Source organism: Artemia franciscana, chromosome 16 (assembly GCF_032884065.1).
Source record: "Artemia franciscana chromosome 16, ASM3288406v1, whole genome shotgun sequence".
Classification (NCBI taxonomy): domain Eukaryota; kingdom Metazoa; phylum Arthropoda; class Branchiopoda; order Anostraca; family Artemiidae; genus Artemia; species Artemia franciscana.
In genome coordinates, this window is record NC_088878.1 from 32,414,849 (window position 1) to 32,433,584 (window position 18,736).

General features: G+C 34.2%; 1 protein-coding gene and 1 long non-coding RNA gene across 3 annotated transcripts in view; one reads left to right on the forward strand and one right to left on the reverse strand.

The window, feature by feature from the left end:
- Positions 1–18,736, reverse strand: part of LOC136037349 (protein cab-1-like) — a 159,030-nt gene that overhangs the window by 38,522 nt on the left and 101,772 nt on the right. The window lies entirely within an intron of this gene.
- The window catches only part of LOC136037350 (uncharacterized), a 55,817-nt gene that overhangs the window by 1,834 nt on the left and 35,247 nt on the right, over positions 1–18,736 (forward strand). The window contains exon 2 of the long non-coding RNA XR_010619919.1: positions 10,513–10,584. This is a non-coding gene — a long non-coding RNA (uncharacterized LOC136037350). The remainder of the gene's footprint in view (positions 1–10,512; positions 10,585–18,736) is intronic.

Consider the following 18,736-nt stretch of genomic DNA (forward strand, 5'->3'; position numbering starts at 1 on the left):
TTCTTCGATGGTAAGCTGGCTTCTCAAGAAAATAGCTTTGGAGAATATTTGATAACATTACATTGCTGTTCAGAGGTACAAGTTTGGTTATGTTCTTATTTTCATTCGTAAGAATACGACTTAAATTTATTCTCCAATTCAAAACATTGCATTAGTCTGTTCAGGGCAAGTCTAGTTGTAGAACTATTAAAACATTTAGTAAAAAAAAACCGATAAGATTTTACCTAGGGTCTGCACTATTAAAATTGGGGTGGCAGAAAAAGAGAAGCAGGGTACCGCCCTCCTAGGGTTGAAAAAATATAATATATATTTTTTTTATTTAAAAATTAAAGATACTTGCTCCCTCCTACAGAGTTTGAGAGAGAAAAAACGCGTATAATTCAAATAGAACATCCTCCTACAGTTTTGGACAGCCCCTGTCTACGATTAGTACTGAATTTTGAGCTGGGCATGAATAATACCCTAAGAAGGCTCAATCCATAAAATTTTTAGCCAATTGATCCTCTTAGTCCTTTTTCAGGTCTTTGCATTTTTTTGATTTAAGAAAATATTTTTTTTATCACCATTTTCAGATAGAACAATCTTTAATTTGAAAATGTAATATTTGCAAAATTTGGCGGTAGAAAGAGGTAATGATGGCAGGTGAGGGCGATGGTAGTGAGGATCAAAGTAGCCGATGTTGATTCAGAACCTATTTGTTTTGCCCTATTTACTGCCCTCTAAAACAGTGTCATATTGTAACTGTAATATTTGCAAAATTTGGCGGTAGAACAAGACAATGATGGCAGGTGAGGGCGATAGTAGTGAGGATCGAAGTAGCCGATGTTAATTCAGATCCCATTTGTTTAGCCCTCTTTAGTGCCCTCTAAAACGGTGCCATATTGTAAATTTAATGTTAAACAAAATTTGGCGGTGGAACGAGATAATGTTGGCAGGTGAGGGCAATGGTAATGAGGATAGAAGTAGCTGATATTGATTCAACGCCCATTTGTTTTGCCCTCTAAAACGGTATAATATTGTAAATGTAGTATTTGCAAAATTTGGTGGTAGAGCAAGATAATGATGGCAGGTGAGGTCGTTGGTAGCAAGGATGTTTATTCAGATTCTATTTATTTTGCCCTCTTTATTGTCCTCTAAAACGGTGCCATTTTTATCGTCTGTTTCGAAATGAGAAGACAGTACTATTTAAGAATCCAGATATGCACACTTTTTCAATGACAATTTCTGGCCAATTTAGCTTAAATGTAGATTTTGGGGCCCAAAAACATTTTTATCCTTAAAAGCTCTAAATCTTTGTTAAAATTCATCCATATGATGAGAATTTTTTTTTTTTCATAGAAAATTTTCCATCTTGAGTAGAAAATTAAATTTAAAATAAAAAAAGAAGAGGTATTGTTCTTTATTGTTTTTTCTACCTTAATATCGATACTTTAATGTTGCTATTCTCCCCAAGCATTTCCCCCTTTTCTTAATACGCCCCTTTTATAAAAAGTAGTTTTGTTAGCCAATTTGGAATAGTTGAACACCTTTATTAGTCTTTTTACTTTATTTTAGTTGCTGTTTTTCTAATTCTTTTCCTAGACCAATATGTGGAAAATATGTAACTTTCACTGTTTCTTATTCATCACTAAAACTTTTGACCGTAGAAAAGCATACTTAAGTATAGTAATTAATATTATTTTTGTAACTCAATTTTAGCGTACATGGGAAGAAGAGCTAATCAGTAATTAATAATTCTTATTTTTGTAATTAATGGTAATTAATAGATTTTGTTATTGTAATTGATAATAAATAAATTAAATAAATAAAATATACAAATTAACGAATTGTAAATTAAATAAATTAGTTTAAAAAACGATTAAATTAACTAATGAGCTTGTGTTTTATGAAATGAATAAATTTTATTTTTTATTTTATGAATTATATTTGAAAATTTTTGGCCATGTTTACGGGATTTATTTTTGGAAATTTGTCTTTTTGTTAAATCATTGGGTAAGCTTTATGTGTTACTTTTATTGTAAGTAGGACAAAGGCATAATATTTGTTTCCTTTGGTGGTAGAATAAAATGTTTCTGATATTCTTTGTTTTGAGACCCATTTTAATTTAGGACAGGAGTAGCTTCATCCTCACTGAGGACACTTTAAGCAATTCAAAAGATGTTGTATCTGGGGAACAACCAAATCTTTTAATCTCAATTCTTTTAATTTTATTGGTTGGTGTAATATTTGAAAGAAACTTTGTTCAATCTTTGTTGGCTAATGAGTATCTAAAGAAATATGTAAACAACGCTACAATGGTAATATTATGAGTGTTAAATTTCGTATTTAAATAAAACAGGCATCACTGAATGGAATTGATGTACAATTATTGAAAAAAAAATATCATAGCATATGGGTAATAGCTTTGACTAAAGTTGGGTTGCTGGGTTAGTCACTTAATAATCATTATATCGCTTTGCAGCAGAACCAAAGGTGTTTGATAATTGTCTGCCCTAAAATCCAGAACATTGAAAAGCTTTGACACTCGATTGTGAAATGTTTTTGTTGAATAGCCTAATTTTGCAAGAAGGAGCTTTGAGTTAAGGATTAGTGTGGTGCTCAATGCTTCTTCTTTTAAGCGCTTAAGCCCAATGGCTTAGGAGGGTGTATCTGATGAATTTTTCAGGGGTGGACGGTGCAACATGCTAATTGGGTGTATGGGTAGAAAATGCGTTTTGGACAAGTAGTTTCAAGAAGGAAGTCCCTTCAGTAAATCTTATGTGAAACCCTTTTCTAGGATACTATTTTTTTATTCCTTTCTTTCCTTTTCCGTCTTTCAAATAATATTTTTCAATCCTTTTAACCTAATTATAAAGAAATAAACGAATCGAAATTGATTCAGTTAGCGCACTTAAAAATTAATCAAAGGTATATCTAAAACAAAACAAGAAAAACTTAATATTCAAGGCCAAAATTCCTTGAAGCGTTTTGTTTGAGATCCAAAAAGCACCAGAAACCTTTTAGAGAACCCTTTTTCTAGAGTAGCATCACAAGAATCAATATTAAGACAAAGGAACTCCCAGAGTTACTAAAAATAGATATAAATCACTTTTTATAAAGTGCAAACAAGGTCAAATCCCTTCATAGCTTCCCTCTTAATCTCATAATTTAGAGAATCTTAATAAAAGTCCAGTATCCTGACAGATAGGAGTGTCTCAGTGACAAAAAAGAGCATGTCTCTTTAATTTTGGATAAAACAGAAAAAACGTTTTCAATATTTGTCAAAGCGAGAAACTACAGTAGAAACTAGTTATATAACATGGGAAGGGTGTTGGATCGTGACAATTTGGATGAGATATATATGTAGTAAAATTTGAGATATGCCTGATTGCACTCATTTGTAGAGAGAAAAAGGGAACAGTAAGAAAATTTGAAGATAAAAAGGGGACGGAATCTGTAAATATTTAATCATTACATCAATTTGTAGAATACTGAAAATCTGATCTACAGCAACATAATATTGTTTCAGATATCATTTAAGAAAGAAAACGCTTAAGTATGGGATCCTCCGTAAAGTAAATGTTTTTATATAACATAAGAATATAGTTGATTTTGTGTGTGGTTGGAAACCAGACTTAGAACAAGATATATAGCATAGAATTGAACAGATAACTAGCTATATTGCTATGTTTTCTGAGAGTAATGAAAACATAATAAATATAGACGATGTTGCAACACCTACTTACTACTAACAACTCATCACAGTACTAGTCTAAGTACGGACAACACTGCACCAGAAAGTCCTATTTTGCCTTTTAGTTCAGTCCTTTAAACTCAAAGCTTCATCATTTGCTGCTTCTGGCAAAGTTCCAGATTTGGATTGAGCTAGGTCCATTTAAATAGATTAATAAATCGGGTATTATGTTTTCAGATATTAATGAAAATAGAAAAAAGATAAATGATTTTAAAACACCTACTAGGTACTAACAACACATCACATCATTCAGCCATTAAAGGACAACACACCTGCACAAGCTCCTCTTTTTCCTTTACTTCATCCCTTTCGACACATAGCTTCACTATCTACTCCCACTAATGGAGTTCCAGATTTAAATTGTCATTTAATTATTTTAAATTAAAATTTAATTTAATTAAAATTTAATTAATTAATTAATTAATTTATTTATTAATTAATTTAATTAAATTAAAATTTAATTATTTAGTTAAATTATCATTTAGCACTGATATAGTGTTCTAAGATATCAGTGGAAGCAAAGCTAAGTTTTAATGTCGCTCCTTACTTTCAGTTAAAAAAACTTGTTTTTTTTTTATTTAATTTCTGAACGTTTTTGAATCAATGCATGTTTTGATTTTGGCTCTCCGCAGAGGAATAATTAAAACGAAATTTGCATTTTTTTTTTGGCTAAATGGCTTTCTCATAATTTTGATCGAATGATTTTGAGAAAAAAAGAGCGGGGGAGGAAGCCTAGTTGCCCTCCGATTTTTTGGTTAATTAAAAAGGCAACTAGAACTTTTAATTTTTTACGAATATTTTTATTAGTAAAAGATTTACGTAACTTATAAATTAGCTTATGTAAAGAACTTTTGTATTCTCATATTTTAATTACATATATGAGGGGGTTCGCCCCCTTGTCAGATCCTCGCTCTTTAACTAAAGCTTAAATTTTGTCCCAATTCATTAAGAATGACCCCAGAATCACAAAAGTCGTAGAATAAATAGTTGAAATTACTAAAAATACTTTAGCGTAAAGAGCGAGGTATTAGGAGGAGGTGAGCCCCTCAAATGGGTAATAATTTCTGTTTGTTTTAAGTTTTAATGCTGTTCCTTACTTCCAGCTGATAGATCTTTTTCATATTTATTTTTTCATTGTTTTTTTTTAAATAATGCTAGTAAATCCTGCGCTCCCTTCATGGAGATTTTCTTCCCCCATGACAAATTATCGATAGAAATTTCCCCCAGCATATCCCCCTCTTCTCAACCCCTCCCCCAACCAAAGAAATCCTCCTGAAAACGCCTGTACACTTCCCAATAACCATTACTATATGTAAGCATTGGTCACAGTTTGTAACTTGTTGCCCCACCCATGGGGACTGTGGGGGAGTAAGTCATCCCCAAAGACATAGTTATAAGGTTTTTCGACTACGCTGAATAAACTGGCTATCTCAGAATTTTGATCCGTTGACTTTGGTAAAATAAGTAGCGTGGGAGGGGGCCTAGGTGTCCGTTAATTCTTTAGTTACGTATATTTTCAAACAGTTCGTGGTAACGAACTGTAGTAAGGAGCGACCCGGCTCAATAGTAACCAAAACTCTAAAAAATGGAATTTTGATACCAATACCTACATCAAAAGAATCGCATTTTAATGCTGATTTTAAATATATAAGTTTCATCAAGCTTAGTCTTACCCATCAAAAGTTACGAACCTGAGAAAATTTGCGTTATTTTAGAAAATAGGGGGAAACACCAGAACCCCTAAAAGTCATAGAATCTTAACGAAAATCACACCATCAGATTCAGCGTATCAGAGAACCCTAGTGTAGAAGTTTCAAGCTCCTATCTACAAAAATGTGGAATATTGTATTTTTTGCCAGAAGGCAGATCACGGATGCGTGTTTATTTGTTTTTTTGTTGTTTTTTTTTTTCCCAGGGGTGATCGTATCGACCCAGTCGTCCTAGAATGTTGCAAAAGGGCTCATTCTAACGGAAATGAAAAGTTCTAGTGCCCTTTTTAAGTGACCGAAAAAATTGACTTTCATAACCTTATATTTTTATTATGTATACGAGGGGGTTTGTACCCTCGTTAATACCTCGCTCTTTACACTAAATCGTAAGTTGTGTCCCAATTCTTTAAGAATGACCCCTGAATCAGAAAGGCCGTAGAATAAATAGTTGAAATTACTAAAAATACTTTAGCATAAAGAGCAAGGTATTTATCTCCTCCTAAATACCTCGCTCTTTATGCTGAAGTATTTTTAGAACCCCTCATACGCGTAATAATCTCTGTTCGTTTTAAGTTTCAATGCTACTTCTTCCTTTCATTTGAAAAAACGTTTTCATGTTTATTTTTCATTGTTTTCTTATAGTAATGCTAGAGAATCCTGCGCCCTTTTCATTGAATTTTTCTTCCCCATGACAGATTCCTCCAAGGAAAGATCCTCCAACATAGCCCCCTCTCCTCAGCCCCAACCCCAAACAAAATAAATCCCCCTGAAAACGTCTGTACACTTCCCAATAACCATTACTATATGTAAACACTGGTCAAAGTTTGTAACTTGCAGCCCCTCCCCCAGGGATTTTGGGGGAGTAAGTCATCCCCAAAGACATAGTTATTATGGTTTTCGACTATGTTGAACAAAATGGCTATCTCAAAATTTTGATCCGTTGACTTTGGGAAAAAAATGAGCGTGGGGGGGGTCACTTAAAAAGCGCACTAGAACTTTTTATTTCCGTTAGAATGAGCCCTCTTGCGACATTCTAGGACCACTTGGTCGATACGATGACCCCTGGGAAAAAAAAAACAAATAAACACGCACCCGTGATTTGTCTTCTGGCAAAAAATACAAAATTCCACATTTTTGTAGATAGGAGCTTAAAACTTCTAAAGTAGGGTTCTCTGATACGCTGAATCTGATGGTGTCATTTTCGTTAAGATCCTACAACTTTTAGGGGGTGTTTCCCCCTATTTTCTTAAATAAGACAAATTTTCTCAGGCTCGTAACTTTTGATGGGTAAGACTAAACTTGATGAAACTTATATATTTAAAATCAGCATTAAAATTCGATTCTTTTGATGTAGCTATTGATATCAAAATTCAATTTTTTAGAGTTTTGGTTACTATTGAGCCGGGTCGCTCCTTACTACAGTTCGTTACCACGAACTGTTTGAAATGTGGAGTTTTGTATTTTTGCCAGAATATAGATCACGGATGCGTGATTATTTGTTGTTCTTTTTTTCCTCAGGGGTGATCGTATCGACCCAGTGGTCCTAGAATGTTGTGAGAGGGCTCATTCGAAATAAAATTTAAAGTTTTAGTGCCCTTTATAACTAACAACAAAATTGGAGGGCAACTAGGCCCCCTCCAACGCTCATGTTTTCCCCGAAGCCAGATCAAAATGTTGATATTGCCATTTTGTTCAGCATAGTTAAATAATCTAATAGCTATGTCTTTGAGGACGATCTGACCTCCTAAAGTCCCCAGGGAAGGGCTGCAAGCTATTAACTTTGCCCATTGCTTACATATAGTATTGGTATTGGGAAGTATACAGATGTGTTAAGGGGGGGATTTCTTCTGGTGATGGGGGGTTGGGGAAAGAGGGCTACTTAGGATGATCTTTCCATGGAGGAACTTTTTTATGGGGAAAAAGAATTTTCCACCAGATTTCCCAGCATTATTTAAAAAACGATTAGAAATCAACAAAAACGATTAGTTTTTTCGAATGAAAGTATGTAGCAGCATTAAAGCTTAAAACGAACAGAAATTATTACGTATATGAGGGAGTTCAACCCCCTCGTTCATACCACGCTCTTTACGGTGATGTTTTCTTAGTACTTTCAAAAAAGATATTTATTCTAATCAAACGGCCTTTGTGATTCAAGGGTCATTCTTAAGGAATTGGAATAAAATTCGAACTGTAGCGTAAAAAGTGAGGTATTGACGAAGTGGCAAATCCCCTCATATACAAAATAATTTCTGTTTGTTTTAGTTTTAACGTTGCTCCTTACTTTCAGTTGAGAAAACTAGTTTTTTTTTATTTAATTATGTACTGAGAACCGTCAAGCGGAGGTCTTGATCGAAATATGAGCATTGTAATGTACGTTTTTCACTGACTTGTATTATTTTAGTTTCTCTCTTCTTTACTGCTATTTCCGTTTTTTAAGAACAGCAAAACGCAAAAGCTCCTCTTTTTCCCCCTCTTCGACCTTTTCAACCCAGAGCTTTGCCCTTTGCTTCGTATAGTAACATCCCTGACTTATAATAGCATACATCCACCGGAACAGATAAATGAAGATGATATGACATTTCCACATATCAATCAAAACAGAAAAACGGTAAGCGATGCTGCACCATCTAGTAACTACTAACAAAACATCACCACACTAGGCTAAGTAAGGGCAACATACCTGCACATTATCCTATTCGGCCCTTTACTTTAGCTCTTTCAAAGACTCGTCCTTTACTCCAACTAGTGAAGCTCCAAACTTAGAATGTGATATACCCATTTGGATAGATAGATGACGCTTATACACTGCTTTCAGATATCAATGAAAACAGAGGAAAATGATAGACGATGCTATCACACTTATTAACAGCTAACATGTCATGACAGCACTGAGATACATGAGGAAACACAGTTGCGTAAGCTCTGCTTCGCTACTTGTCTCAGGCCTCTCAGCCTAAAGCTCCAACTTTTACTCTGTCTAGCGAAGCTCCCATTTCCTTAGGTAATTTCGTATCCTATCTTCCCACCAAGTTAGAGACTCCCCTGTTTTTCATTTGACCCCACTTAGATTGCAAATGTCACCATTTTCGGCAGCCTGTAATTTTTTTCCTATAGAACTAAACCAAAGATTTTAGAACACCTTGAAAAAAAAGTGCTACATTTAGCCATCTCTGTATGCCTTTTCGTTGTGGGTAGAATACCCATTATGCCCTGTTTGAGCTTAACAAAAGTAAAACAATAAAACAAAGCTAAAAATTCTTTCATCGAGTGACTTATACTATCTCAATTCTATCAAAGTAATTTTTACGGTATTTTGAGTCTAATAATTAAATTGGGGAATTAAACTCCATTTACCCCTAGATTTCTTACAATAAATTATAATATCGTTACTATCTTTTATAATATCTCTTGTAATAATAAAATATATCCTTATAAAAAATTAAACATGAGGTAAAACAGTGTTGAAAAGTCCACTAAAACAAACACAACCCAGAAAAACCATAATTTGCTCAGTATTCTGAGCAATTTAGTGCGGTTTATCAAGGTATAAGTACCTAGACAAGCGCAACTCAGAAAGATTACCCAGTAAGAATCTTTGCAGTCGACGATGAGGGTATTTTTACAGGGTCCACCCTGACCGCATTAAATTTGGGTACTAAGAATTAGACATAAGAATTAGACTATTAGGCCATATAAGCATTGCGGTGCCCGTTTTGGGCATAGCAGTGCTACTAATCATTCTTAAATTAAGGTTTCTGGTGCACATAAAAATGGCATGTGATATACGCTATGATGCATGTGAAGCCAAAACTTTAGTCAAAGGCAAGTTAATAAAAAGTCAAAGTTAGTGAAGGAAAGTGTGAACAGAAAATGGTGGAATTTGTAAAGTAAAAATGACAAAGCAAAACGACAATACGAAATCAGCTCGTATATCAGCTCATGTATTCAGTAAAGCACCATACAACTGATGTGCAAAGAGGTGAGGGCTGAGGGATACATTACCTCTCATATTCAAGTTAAATATTGTTTCTTTTATTTTCTAATGTTGCTCTTTATGTTCACTCCACGCAAGAAAGTGTTTTCTTTAATTCTCCTAAGTGTGGTTTTGGCTATGGTGACACGGATGGTGCGGTTTCTTTCGGCTTGACATCATTTTTTGGGGGTTAAATGGTGTTTTTGAAAGTTCTCACAACTTTGATTTCGCAACGAAAATTTACTCAATTTGTGATTCTTCTTCACTTGACAGTTTATTTTTCAAAAATTCTTGGTTACTATGCTTAGGGTTCGCTCTTTATTTCCCCTAATGGGGACCCTAAGCATAGGTTCGAAAAATAGGTTGGTTGCCCCCACTAGGGTTTCCCCTAATGGGGCAACCAAGATTCGAAAAAGTACATTTATCTATCTATTTCTGACAAAAGATGATAAATTTTATCAAGCAAAAGTTACAAAGCTTAGCCTTTTCGTGAATTTGATTAGTGTGTCTGATCGCAAGGGAAATTCTCTAATTCAAGGGAAATTCTCTAATATGTCCAAGGGAAATTCTTTAGAAAAAGGGATTCCTTTAATTACCTATCTTAAAAGAACTACCAACTACGTATTTTTATCTACTTTTACGAGTAATTTTTGTGGCAAGAAAAATGATTAATTTATCATTGATCAGAAAAAGACTTGGGTACTTGTATGATATACGCCCTAACTAATACTCTCCATATAAGCAGAAACTGTGTTGCTTTTGTCTTATAGCCACCACACTCCATCTTGTATCTTATATTGCGACCATCTCAATCTTATATTGCGAACATGAGACAATAACCAGTTTTCATAAGCTTTACACCTGACAATATTAGCTTTGGTTCAGTGGGAAACTACGTTGTAGCTATATTTTAATTTAATATTTAGTTGGTATTTTAGTTACGTTGGGTTGGGTTAGTTTAGGTTACTTATTTAATACGTAATTCTTCCTTCCATAATTCTTTGTTGTAGTTTTCATAATTTTGCTGTTAAAGTGTTATGTTTTCATCATATTTTGCTTTATTTCATTAGCATTTACCAAACTTCATTTCTCGACAGAACTTGTGTGTGGTGGCTATAAAAACAAGTACCGAACCTGTTTCTCTGACGCTCAATCCTAATGAAATATGCGTAAGTATGATAAAACTATAATTCTTGAAAAACAAATTTAGCCTATATATTAGTGGGGGAGGGGTCGTAATTTATGGTGGGTCTGCATGCCTAATGTGATAGGTGCAACTATTTTGCATGTTATGTAGTAATATTTCTTTACTAGCTTCACACTGTCCAAATACTTTACCCCCCCCCCCCTATAGACGAAATTCTATAGACGAAATTCTATAGACGAAATCTATAGACGAAATCTATAGACGAAATTATAAATTTTCCATCTATTTTGTCCTTCTTTTTGTCTAGTCTCGCGCTAAGCTGAAAGAAACTAAATGAGACAAAACAACAGACAAAAAATACAGATAAAAAAACAAACAAAAAACGGTTTTACTTAGGTTCTACTTAGATGAAGAATATTGGGTAAGGCCTATATCATACAAGTGCAGTGTTTTAGAATTCAGCTTCCGAAGCTAAATTCAGCTCCTGTTAGAGCCTGGGCTTAGGACCAGATCCCAGTACGCTGAAAACCTTACATAATTTATACCAAAATACCGTAAGCTACAAAAGGAAAACATTTTGAAAAGCTTTTAGTAATTTTACTGGATTTGGATAGTGTGCATTAATAAAAAATATCTTGTAGAATAAGTTATAAAGGTACTTGGATATGAGCAACCACTTTTAAGTGAGCCACTAGACACCTCTCAACTTTTTACTTTTATTATTTTTAGGGTATAATTGCCTTCGTCGTTATTTCTGTCTACGGCCTTCAAAAAAAAAAAAAAATATATCAATAAAGTATGGTCGCCTGCTAGCCCTCGCGAACAGAAAAGATACATCACTCCTACCCATCCAAAAAAAGGCAATTATCTTTGTTTTTCAAGATGGGGGCGGCAGAAGTCCCCCAGTTTAGGGTTGTTGACCACGGCAATTCCAATACCAATGATACATTTTTCCTTTTCTATCTGCCGCCATTTTGGAGGATTTTCACGCTCTTTCTCAAATTTCTTGAAAATTAGTTCTGACAATTAATTTTTACTGTTAGACTAAACCTATATAACAGTTATGATTCCTGGGTGACCTTGAATAAAAAATTTTCTCACTGGACAGTCTTTTTTCCAAAGCGCATTTTTAACTCTTACTATAGACTGTGACTTGCACTTTACTAAGCTGCAGGTAATGCTCCAGGCACGATAAATTAAAATTACTAATGAAGAAGGATATTAAAGTAAATAGTCCTGTAGTGGCGCTGTGGGTTTGACCTTAGCTTGGTAATACGGGACCCAGAGATCGAATCATGCTGCAGCAATGCACTGCAGGGCCGACGCAGGGACCTTAGTAGTCAAGAAGTGTCGTTAATCCTATACAATACAATTAAAGTAAATAATTGAACATATACTTACTCAAAGCCATTAAGCCTTCTATTAAGACCACCGTAATACTCTTGTGGCCTTGAAAAGAAATGACGAACAATAAGTGGCTCTTCAAATCCTGAATCAAACGAATTTACACTTACTGATCGTTGCATAGTCAAGGCACAGATTGATACGTCTAGTTCGTCTTATTGCTTGTATCTTTAATCCGATAGAACGTTTAGGTCATTAGGTGTACTAAGACAAAAATATTAATGGCCAGATACATTCAAGCAGAGAGGAAATATTGAACAACAATATCTTATTTTAGAAGCCCAGACTACCAGTCACAATCCCGAAACTAATGTTTGTCAAATTTAATCGAAATTTTGTGTCTGGACGGGCCACTAAGTGGAACGAATATGTGATACGATCTCAATATTTTTTATAAGTTCTCCTCTGTCTACCGTAAGCTCGGAGAAAGATAAAAAATATGTATTATAGAACCATCTAACAATAGAATTTATTCCCAAGTACCTAACACTTAAGCCCAAAATTAATATTTGTCAAAATTCCTCGAAGTACTTTTTTTGCGCCATCTCAAACACCCTAAGTGGTATGGAAAGGGTAGAATCTTGAAAATTATGGATACTAGAGAAAAATCTGTCGTAGATGCAGGGATCATACGTTTTCCATACACCCCCTTCTCAACGTCCCGCTCTTTACGCTAAAGTTGGACTCTTTCTCTCAATTCTACTTTATTAAACAGTAAAAAACTTTAGCGTAAAGAGCGAGGCGTTGAGAAGGGAACAGCCCCTTTCATACACGGAGTAATTTCTGTTCGTTTTTAGTTTTGATGTCACTCCTTACTTTCAGTTAAAAAAAATAGTTTCTTTTATTTAATTTCTGAACATTTTTGAATTAATGCATGTTTGATTTTGGCTCTCTGGACATAAATTATTACAATGAAATTTGCATATTAATTCTTTTTGTTGGCTAAATGGCTTTCTCTTAGTTTTGATCAGACGATTTTGAGAAAACAGGAGTGGGGGAGGAAGCCTTGTTGCCCTCCAATTTTTACGCTACTTAAAAAGGCAACTAGAACTTTTAATTTTTAATCAACGTTTTTATTAGTAAATAATATACACGACTTAAGAATTAACTTACGTAACGAACTTCTATATTTGTCTATATATATAAAAATAAGTTGTTTGTTTGTGTGTCTGTCTGTCAGTCCGCATATGACGTCTGAATTATTTCATCATATACCAATTCAAAAACGAATGTATTCAAGCCGAAGTAGCTGAGTTGGTAAAGCGTTATGTTCCAGGTTCTAGGTCCGAGAGGTTCCAGGTTCGAACCTTGGCTTTAGCATTAATATAAAAGAAGAAAGAAAAACTGATACAAAAAAAAAACTAAAAAGAAGAAAAAAACTAAAAAAGCTAAAAAAAGCTAAAAACCAAAAAAAACTAAACAGAAAAAGAGGAAAAAAAAACAAAAAAATTATTTCATCATATACCAATTCAAAAACGAATGTATATACAGACCGGGACACCGGGATACAAATGACGACCGGGACACCGGGAATATGACTTACGAAATTACAGACTGGGACACAAATGACGACCGGGACACAGGGAATATAAATGACGACCGGGACACTCAAAGAGATATTACAGACTGGGACACCGGGACACAAATAACGACCGGGACACAGGGAATATAAATGACGAATGGGACACAGGGACACAACTACAACGGGGACGCCGGGGGGCACAGGGGGGATAAATAAATGACGATGGGGACACAGGGAATGTTTGATTAGCAATCACCATCAACAAAGCTCAAGGGCAATCATTAGAATAATGAGGTATAGATCTGAATACGGATTGTTTTTCCCGCGAAGCGCCACCCCAACAGCTACTATTTGTATATTTTCATTATGTATATGAGGTGGTTTGTCCCCTCGTTAATACCTCTCTCTTTACATTAAAGCTTAAATTGTGTCCCAATTCTTTAAGAATGGCCCCTAAAAAATCATAGGATTTCTCAAATGAAATTAAAAGGCGATATTAAAACTTAAAAAGAACCCCAATATTATTCATAGCGGGGGATGCCTCCTCCCTAACCCACTACTCTTTACATTCAAGTTTGGCTTCTTAACCAGTAGTTCAAGAACGAACGCTCTAGTGTTCAGGTCTAGTGTTTTTTTTATCAAAAGTATGTTTCTAACGAAACATTTTTTTAATGATTGTTTTTTATTAAACAAAGAATTTCTCTGATTCTCACAAGACTGTAAGAGCTATTCTTTTTTTTTATGCCCTTTGTCCACAGATTCCGCTGTTAGTTAGAGAATAGTACATTTACCGTATTATCTAATCTACCAAGATTGGGGAATATAATTATGTCTGTAAGACATAAAGATTCGGAATTTGAGGAACTTTCCTATTCTTCTAAGTATTGGTCGTTTATTTTTTGAAATTTTTCTTGTAACAAGAATTTTCCTTTTTTCATTTAGAGAATACAGAATATAGACACTGATAACCTTTTAGGATTTTCTTTTCTTAAAATGGGTCGATTGGCCCAATTTTGAGGTTATATACCCTACCAATTCCCCACCCTTGGCTGCATTTATGATTAAATGTTTGTAGGCTAATAGTAGGCAAGTGAACCTTAGTGATAAGGAATTAGGGTTTTATTAATAATGCTACCTGGGTCATAGACTTCTAAGGTTCTAAAATACATTAAATACGTGTAAAAAGAGAAAATTTTGAATGTTTATTAAAGTAAGGCTCTTTAAAATAATAGAAGCGTTGCAATGGATAAGGATTTGCTTGAAATCATAAAATTTTGAGCTTAAGACAATCGATAAGGAAAATTCATGCGGTTTCCAACTAGTCACATTTGTTTCATTCAAAATTCATTAATTAATCTTAAGCTTAAAAGACGGACTACATCGACTACAATTCTATTGATTATATTAAAATAGAAAGTGCCATTGTCATAAAACTGGAAATAAATAAATAAGCTTTTAAAATATTTTGAATCGTTTTCTTAAATTTCATCTAAAAAAAAAATTGCTCAAAAAGCTCCATTCACGCGCAACATTATGTGTCGCTTAGGTTTTGTACGTAAACTCCCTTGTCGATTTTTGCTAGTTAATCGTGAACGTGATTTACATACATAAACTAATTTGAAAGGATCAAAAGACTTGAAAGTATCTCGCTTATTCAGATAAAACATTAAGTTACATTCAACTGCTTTCAACGTCCTTCTCAACACGACTAAATAAGTCAACCGTCATCACTTCACTGAAGAAATAGAACACCCTATCCGAAGCTTTACATGAAAGCAACTGAATTGGATTCAGCTATCAACGAGGTTTTTCCTCAAGAGAAAAAGCTATATAAAGCAGACAGGGATTGAAAGAAATGGAAATTCCTAAAGGAACTTATTTGACCCAACGCTAACGGCATTCTTTGGTACAAAGGGAATGAATTCCTATTTCTAGTCACGAATTACCAACTCTAAAGCAAGATCCTGGAACAATTGTCATTTTGAGATAATTATAATTTATATTTATCAGAAAATAATTATAATGAGTAAATAATAAGATGGAAAACAAGAAGGAAATTTCACTCGAAAGGCACTGTGCTCTATATCACAGTTGTGTAGGAGTTTCTCTGTTACCGTGAGTGTCCGAAATTGATGAATGTCGACATTCGACGTTGAATGTCCGAAGTACCTTTTTTCCTCCTTGTATTTAGACAGCGTTGCCAGTCAACTTTTTCGGTTTGTTGCAAGCTTTGATGGTGAAATGTTAGATCAGGTTTAAGTTGGGTTAGGTTAAGTTTTTAAGCCATTTCTGAGATTTATAACCTAATTTAACATAACCTACTTTCACTATCAAAGCTTTCATAAAACTGGAGAGCTGATTCGTAAAGCTAATTGAATCCAAGCAGAGAAAAAGGACTTTGGACATTCACTGGTGAATGTCGACATTAACCTTATTTCGGACATTCACAGTAATATCTCCGCGATAGAAACAGAACAGTGAACTCACGAATTAAAAGACACCATATATATAATATATAAGAATATATATATATATAAGAATATATATATAAAATATATAGAATATATAAGAGTGCCCGTAATTTTATAAATTTAATAAAAGAGTTAGTTTTACATCTAGGAGTAAAAGTCTTATGAACTCATAGCTCTAATTAACTCCTCAAGTTGAGTTCCGCCACGTGGAAGTGTTTTTATCCGATTAAACAGACGCTTATCTTAATATTTTAAAACGGCTGGTTGTCAATTTGAGACTCAATTAAGCTTGACACTCTCTTGTTTGGTCTAATTGGCAAAATTATGTCTCAATGCACCCTTTTATTCACATTAGCAGAGCTACCACCCGGTAAAAAATAACACTAGATTTTAATGATTTTCCTTTTATGTAGTGGTTATATTCAATAATCTAGTGATTTTTGTGCTGATTTAGTAAAGTGATTTTATACTGATTTTTGTACTGATTTTTCAGGCGATGTAAAATATCACTAAAAATCTTGATAAATCACTAGGCGTGGCAACCCTGTTCATTTGTCTTCAATCAATCTCAAATTTGGTTATGTCACTTTCTTATCAACTTTTTTTTTAAGATTTTGGATAATGATCCAAGGATGGGAAAGAGCTCTCTCCCTTTCCTTTCAGTCCTAAAACAGCATTTATGCAAACATCATCAAAATGTCAGGTATTTGATGCTTCTGTTAAGACTTCTTTCAATCGAAAGGCGGACAGACTCATTGACTGGAGGATATGCTTAAGGTCTTTGGATAAGAAAATCATCCTCCCAACCTAAAAGTGTCCATATGGAGGGTTACACAAATTCCCTCCCCCCGCTCTTATAAACCAGAGGATACACAAATATAAAAAATGTAAAGCATTTGAACTAAATTTGAGTTTTTCTGAAAAACCAAGCCATCTCCCACTCTCCCCGGAAAATTTAAATGCAGATTATACATGGTGGGCAAAAAGTCACTGATCCACTTCAGTTTTAAATAACTTTTTTATTTTAACAGTTATATGCATGCAATTTTAGTATCATAAAGTCAAGGCGATGGAAATTGATCTCCAATCACGTACGTATACCGTACGTTACATGTACGTTGTAAGTATACTGTACGTATACCGTATCACATTTTATACCGTGCGTTGTACGGTACTGAATTTCTCCATAATTAATTTTCAGGATCTGAAAAAATTAAAATATTAAGAAAATAAAAGATATTAAGAAATAAAAAAAAATATTGAAAAATAAAAAGATTCAGCGACTTTTGGCCCACCCTGTATAGGACTTGGATTGTTGTCGTACTTAGTCAGAACTTGGCTTGTTTTCCTCTGATTTAGTACTTATTAATTGGGGTCTAATAATCAGGTCTTGTAAGACATTTTGTTGTATTATTGCACATAGTTTTCATCTTTGGCATTCAAATAATCGTACTCTTAAGATTGTAAATAAATACATCGAACCTATTAATTAGTGAAATCACCCCATAATAGCTGATCACAGTGACGGAGGTAGGAGGTATATGCTATCAAAACTAAATTATAGATTTTTATTCTTTCTCTGCTTGGCATTAAGGCCTTTTGTATAAGACCTTGCATTTCAATTTCTAGTACATCTTCAGTTTAGGGGGCTTTTTGCGATGTCAGAGGTCTGTTGAGCTAGATGAATAGAGCCTTCAGACATGGACCTAGAGCACAATTAAAAGCTTAGTAGGGTATTTTTTAGATCCACTGTCAAGCAGTCTTCCAGTCTAGGCTACCAATTTTTTTAGAAATGTGTATTAAACTACAGCTATATATTAAATACAGCTTAATTAATAATACATATTACTATGTTGTATATTAAATACAGCTTATATGTGTAGTTTCAGGACTTGGATTGCTGTTCTACTGAGTCTGAACTTCGCCCGTTTTCCTCTGAATCAGTACTTATTAATTGGGGCCTAATAATCAGGTCTTGTAAGATACTTTGTTGTATTATTACACATAATTTCCATATTTGGCATTCAAGTATTCGTACTCTCAAGATTATAAATAAAAACAAACATCAAACCAAGTAATTAGTCAAATCACCCCATAATAGCTGATCGCACTGACAGAGGTATATGTGATCAAAATTCAATGACGGGTTTTTTATTCTTTCTCTGCTTGGTATTAAAGCCTTTTCTATAAGACCTTGCATTTTGATTTCTAGTGCATCTTCAGTTTAGGGGGCTTTTCACGATGTCGGAAGTCTGTTGAGCTAGATGAATAGAACCTTCAGGAATGGACCTAGAGCCCAATTAAAAGTTTAGTAAGGTCTAGCAGTCTTCCGGTCTAGGCTACCAATTATCTTAGAAATTCGGTAAAAGCAGTTAGGTTAGTAAAACCACAAAGATAAACATTGAATACTTGCAAGAGACTTTGTCTCCCAAGGTTTTTGTCCTTACTAGGTTAAAATTCCCAATGAATAACCAGTCAAACGAAGTTTAGATTTTAGCTCTTTTATTTGGCTTAAAATTTCACATAGCGGGCATTAAAACCAATTAACTTGTAAAAAGGCAGGCTTATTCTGTCTCCGCTGAAATAAAGTATAATGTGACAAGGACAACAAGGTCCGCGAGAGCCCATTTAGCCAGATTACAAATTTTAGAAGAATAAGTGATGATGAACCCCTCAGAGATATAGCAACGTCATGAAATAAATTTCATCAGAGAACATTTTCCAAGAAATAAATGCTGTTTGTTAATCTTTTCAATTGGACTTTCCCCTCCTTCCTG